Below are 6,452 nucleotides of genomic sequence, written 5' to 3' on the forward strand. Positions count from 1 at the left end.
CATTTACCCCTCTCCAATTAATTTGTATATTCCAGAATGATTTCTCCTCAGTTTCAATTTCTCTTCTTTCTCCTTTACTCTCCTCTTTTTATTTTTTCCATTCGTCCACTTACAGTGTCAATATTTCCTTTATCTCTCCCCTCCTATCCTATCTTTTGTTTCCCTTCTTTCCATCATTCATCGTCTCCTGACCCATTAAGACAGATTTGATAGTGTGTGTGTGTGTGTGTGTGTGTGTGTGTATATATATATATATATATATATATATATATATGTATGTATGTATATCTATCTATCTCTCTGTCTATCTATTTATAGATAGATAGATAGATGGATGTGTGTGTGTGTGCGCAAGGAGAAATGGATATTTAGTTCTGAATGGTGGTAATGGGAAAAACTGTTGATTACTGTCCCACATTACCACCCAATATTCTCCTAATTGCTTTCTTCTGGGGTGGGTAACCTTAAGAATGATCAGCAAATGTACTCTGAGTTTTCTAACAGAAGAGCTAAAACATTAAAAGAGTTTAGAGGTCTGTAACATAGCTAGAATAGGCTAAATTCTTTCCCATTAACATCATTCAAATTGCCGCAGTGAATGGGATATGGGTCCATATTATACCGGTATTTATTTCTCGGAATGACCTCAGGAATCGTCTCCTGATGTTAGTGCAAGTCCCGGGACACTCTGTATGTTTATCTACCTATCTATCTATGTATATATTAGCAAGGGTACCTGGCTTTGCCCTGGTAAAAATCTATGACCGTGCTTTACTAGCATTGCCTGGGACCCTGGATGGCCACTTTCCCTGTGGAAGAAGATCTCTGAGATCCCTTTTTACCCACTGAACTAGGAATACATTCCCCATGGACCTATGTTATGGATCAATTTTCCCACTACTCACCCACCCAGGAATCCTTCCCACCCACCCTACTCATCCAACCACCCACCAATTTCATTCACCCAGCAACCTTCCGACCCACTCTGCTCACCCACCCACCTACCCAAAATTCTCCACCACACCTACCCAACCCTGCCCTCTCCTTCCCTCCGTGCCCTACCACATTAATCCTCCCACCTCCCACGCACTCCACCCGTCTTATGTTATGGCTAATAATGATAGGGTTGAAAAAATTTGAAAAAAAAATTACGGTAACTGGACACCATTTTTTCACCATGTTGGCTTGACTATTTCTACTTGGTTGAAATCATGACCATCAGGAGAGCCACTTCCGCAACAGCAATGCACACAATGAAAGATGCCATAAGACGTTACATATATTCGAGGTGTTTAGAGAGTTTTGTACGCATCCCCCTCGTATATATATACATACAATATACATATACAGTCATCCCTCCTTGCTCATGGTTAATTCGTCCACATAACTGCTGCATTGATGAAACCCCTCAATACCTTAATAAAGGGGTAAATGGGAATAAATGTTCATTGGTTCAGGGTCCACACATTTACAGTACACCCATTCTTTTGCCTAATACCCGAATAATAACCCCTATAATGATTGGAAGGGACTGGATCAACAATGTTTACACCAGTTACTTTACTCTCGATCATGAATCGGTTGACTCTTTTCTCTCTTTTTTCTCCTTTGTGAGCCACCGTTGTTATAGATGTATGTACTTTATCACCACTTTAGTTTATTCTTTTACTGCAACAGTAAAATCAAGAGGTCATTTCCATCTCTGGTACCCACTGAGACACTTTATAAGTAAGTGAGCTATGCATAAAACGTTATTAGATTTCTTTTTTTTTCTTTTTTTTTTTTTACATGTGGAAGTCATTCGACACGAGGCACGCTTTTACAATTGTAGCCGATCTATAGCTACCCAGTGACCTACTGCACTGGCCACCCATATCTTCACGTATATTTTCACTCACCTGTCTGGCCACAGTGGTATGAACAACCATTTGAGCAGAGGCGTAGCGAAGGGGAGGGGGGCGGAGGAGTTTGCCGCCCCCCTCCTCTTGAGAGTCTTGAAATTGTATGGGGCTAAAAAAAAAAAAGTAATAAATCTTTAAAAATAAATAAATCACGAGAGAGAGAGAGAGAGAGAGAGAGAGAGAGAGAGAGAGAGAGAGAGAGAGAGAGAGAGAGAGAGAGAGTGAATCATGGTGGGTCAGCATCATGCAGACATAATGTTGGGTCAGTTCTCAAAGATAAAAGCAAGAAGACTGAATCTCCTTTTATAAATATACAGTACTGTCATGGTATGCAAAATAGGTGAGAGCATATATACAGTATGTATCTAGATTTGTTGTTGTTGTTGATATAGCTGGTATAGAGTACCTGTATGAATGGAACTACATTTATCTGTCTGAGTTCGACAGTGTTTCCTTCTAATTAATTTAATCAGAACAAGATTTCTTAAGCAATATCTGTTCAAAGTATGAAAACGATCAGCTCAAATGAGTGGTAGAGCTATATTGCCTGTGATGAAAGTAGAAATCAGGTGTGTGTATATATACACATATAGTATAAATTTATTTTTTTCTCAGAACATTCAGAAAACAATAGCAGTCAAGCCTAAGTAATTTAGCATATTTTAAAGGCTTACCCTTTTAGTTTAACCAGGTGGGTAGACTTCCAATGCATGGCACCTTTAAAATTAGCCTACATTTGATGTATGGACCATGGAAGTGGTTCTTATTATGTTAGGTGATACTTGAGTCTTGAGGTACAAAGAGATTTGTGATATATTTAAAATTATATTGCTTTCCTTTACAACACAGTGTAATGTTTTTGTTATCACCTTTTGTCAAATTAATTTTTGCATTTCCAGGTTCCAACTAACTTAGCTAAGATTCTTATGCTTTCAAAGGCGAGGAAAATGCACATGCGACTGACAGATTCATTATTGTTCTTTTATTCCATAAGGATCATTTAAAAAAAATTTCAGCCAAAATCCCCCCCTGGGGGTAGGGGGGGTTTTCAAGAATACTCCCCCAGTATCCCTGCTTGTCGTAAAAGGCGACTAAAAGGGTTGGCGGAGGGTTAGTGCCCCTCCCCGGAAAACAACTAACTAAAAAAACAAACAATAAGCCTCGGACAAGGACTGACCAAATGATGACGACCAAGGACCGGACAAAGGACGTGGTAATTGGAACTTGGAATGTAAGGGGAGCGAATGATGAGGTGAAAGAGAGAGAGAGATTGTCCAGGTGCTTGAGGGTGCGAAAGTGGATGTATGTGGAATAACTGAAACAAAATGGGGAGGAGAAAGTGTGAGAGAATGGGAGTATGGATGGGGTATATGTGCAGGAGTAGGTGAGAATGAGAGGGCAAAGGAAGGAATATGTATAGTTGTGAGTAAAAGATGGAAGAGGAGCATAAGACAGTATGGATCAGTTGGGTCAAGGATTGTGTGGGTAAAGTTGAAAGTTGGAATACAAATGTGGGCGATTGTGTGTGTGTATGCACCAACGCAAGATCGTGCTAGAAGAGTGAGAGAAGAGTTCTGGACAAATGTAGAAGTGTACATGGAAAAGTATGGAAGGAATGAGAGAGTATTTTTGATTGGTGATATGAATGGTAAAGTTGGGAATGTGAAGGTGGATGGAATAGTTGGTGAATGGGGTGTGCCTGCTGAGATAGATGAGAATGGGAGTGCGTTAGTGGCCATTTGTGCTGGGAGGGGGTTGGTGATAGCCAATACCCTCTTCAGGCATAAAATGATCCACAGGTATACATGGCGAGTGATGAGAAGGGTGGGTGGTGAACTGAATGGAAGGAAGGCAATGATTGATTATGTGTGTGTGGATGAAAGGATGCGAAGATGTGTAAAGGATGCAAGAGTGTATAGAAATTGGGGGAGTGGACTTTCTGACCACTACTTGGTGGTGGCCAGAATTAGAATGCAAGTAAGATGGAGGAATAGAAGAAGGGAAAGACAAGAGGAAGGAGTAGTTGCAAGGAGAGTGGAAAGGTTACAAGAGGATGAGAAAAAGGCAGAGTATAAGAGAGAAGTGGAGGAACGATTGGGCAAATATGAATTGGAGCAGATGGGAGACGTGGAAGGTGTGTGTAAGATATTTACAGAAGAAATATGTGCAGCATGTGATGTGGTGTGTGGAAGGAAGAGAAGACGGAGGGGGGTGCAAGGAACAGCGTGGTGGACTGAAGAGGTGAAACAGGCTGTGGCACAAAAGAAGAAAGCATACAATGAATGGATGAGAAATAGGGGCGTGGAAGAAGTTGAGAGGCGGAAGAGAGAGTTATATGTAGAAAGAAAGAGAGAGGTAAAAAGATTAGTAAGAGAGAGTAAGAAGAGAGTGGATGAGGAATTTGGAAGGAATTTGAGTGTAAAGTGGAGGGACTGTTAGAAAATGTTCTGGAGAGAGGTGAAAAAAGTAAGACAGGGTGGAAGTGAAGTTAGCAGGGGAGTGAAACATAAAAATGGTAGATTACTATTGGAGAAGGGAGAAAAGGTGAGCAGATGGAGAGAATACTTTAAGGAATTGTTGAACGTAGAGGATGGACGTAATGCGAGTATAAGTGGCTGGGGATTGGCTGGGAGAAGGAGGGAGGTGAGAAGACAGGAAGAAATCAGTAGGATAGAAGTTGTGGAAGCAATGAAGAAAGTTAAATTGGGGAAAGCCCCAGGAATTGATGGAGTGTGTGGTGAAATGCTGAAGCATGGGGGAGAGATAGTAGTAGAATGGATGTGGAAGATGTGCAGATTGGCCTGGGAGGAAGGTAGAGTCCCAGAGGATTGGAAGTCAGGTATAATTATTCCCTTGTACAAAGGAAAAGGGGAAAAAGAAGTGTGTGGTAAGCATAAGGGCATTTGTCTTCTTAGTATAATAGGAAAAGTGTAGGTAGGATACTTATAGACAGAGTTAGAGAAAGAACAGAGAAATTAGTTGGAGAAGAACAGGGAGGCTTTATGAAGGGAAGAGGTTGTGTAGATCAGATATTCATTCTTAGATCTTTAGTGGAAAAGTTTCTAGAGACGGGAAAGAAGTTGTATGCGGCTTTCATGGATTTGGAGAAAGCATATGACAGGGTGGATAGACAAGGATTGTGGAAAGTGTTAAGAATATATGGAGTAGATGGGAAGTTGTTGAATGCTGTGAAGAGTATGTACGATGGTGCGAAGACTGCAGTGCGTGTGGATGGTGAACTAAGTGAATTTTTCTCTTTAAAAGTTGGTTTGAAACATGGATGTGTCATGTCTCCATGGTTGTTCAATCTGTACATGGATGGGGTAATAAAAGAGGTACAAGGTAGGGTAGTGGATGTTGGAGTGGCCCTGGTGAGAGAGGATAGTGTTTGGAAACTCCCTGTACTGTTGTTTGCAGATGATACTGTGTTGTTGAGTGAAGACGAAGGGGAGCTGCAAGGCTTGGTGGATGAGTTTGAAAGAGTGTGTAAGAAACGGAATCTAAAGGTGAATGTAGGGAAGAGTAAAGTGATGGTCTTTGAGAGAGGTGAAGTTGTGAATGTACAGCGAGGTTGGATGGTGAGGAATTGGAAAATGTGAGTACGTTTAAGTATTTGGGTAGTGTGATGAGTAAGGATGGAGGTTTGGAGGGTGAAGTGCTTGAAAGGGTACAGTAGGGAAGAAAGGTTGCTGGTTCTTTGAAAGCAGTGATAAGAAACAGGGAAGTGAGCATGGAAGTGAAAAAGTTACTACATGACAGTATTGTGATACCAACTCTAACGTACGGAAGTGAAGCTTGGACATTGTTGGAAGGACACAGGTCAAGAGTGAGAGCAGTGGAAATGAGTTATTTAAGAGGAGCCTGTGGAGTCACGTGGAGAGACAGGCTGACGAATGAGGATATAAAGGAGCGTTGTGGTGTTGATATGGATGTGATAGGAAGCGTTATGAGGAACACACTGAGGTGGTTTGGCCATGTGGAGAGGATGGAGGGTGAAAGACTGACGAAGAGAGTGTATGTGAGTGAGGTGGAGGGGGGAAGAGGGAGGGGGAGGCCGAGGATGAGATGGAGGGATGGGGTGGAGAGGTATATGAGAGAGGGGGGTGTGAGTTGGGAGCAGAGCAGTGAAATGGCGGGGGACAGGGCGATTTGGAGGCGATTTGTTTGTGGCCACCCCAAACGGGATTGAGGCGTCTGGCAATAGATAGATAGATAGACTTTCATAGGCCACAGAAAGCTCCTAGAAGTACTTAATTTTCAAACATTTTCCTGGGGGGGGGCACTGTGAGCCCCCCCAGACCCCCCAGCTGCGTTTTGAAGAATCTATAGACATCTTTCTCACCCCCCCCCTTTGTGAACTTTCTGGCTACGCCCCTGCATTTGAGCGATTTAATACAATAAGACATTTTTATTATGCTAAAACCTTAAAAAACAATAAAGCAGGATCAGGTAGAACTGTTGAAAAAAAATTGGATTATGGTGTTTTGTGCTGAAGCTGTGTGGCACATATGTGTTGGTTCGTCATCTGTTTATATTACTCTCATCAAAAAT

The sequence above is a fragment of the Coenobita brevimanus genome, chromosome 38 (assembly GCF_032717465.1).
Source record: "Coenobita brevimanus isolate Jiangsu-jjx chromosome 38, ASM3271746v2, whole genome shotgun sequence".
NCBI lineage: Eukaryota > Metazoa > Arthropoda > Malacostraca > Decapoda > Coenobitidae > Coenobita > Coenobita brevimanus.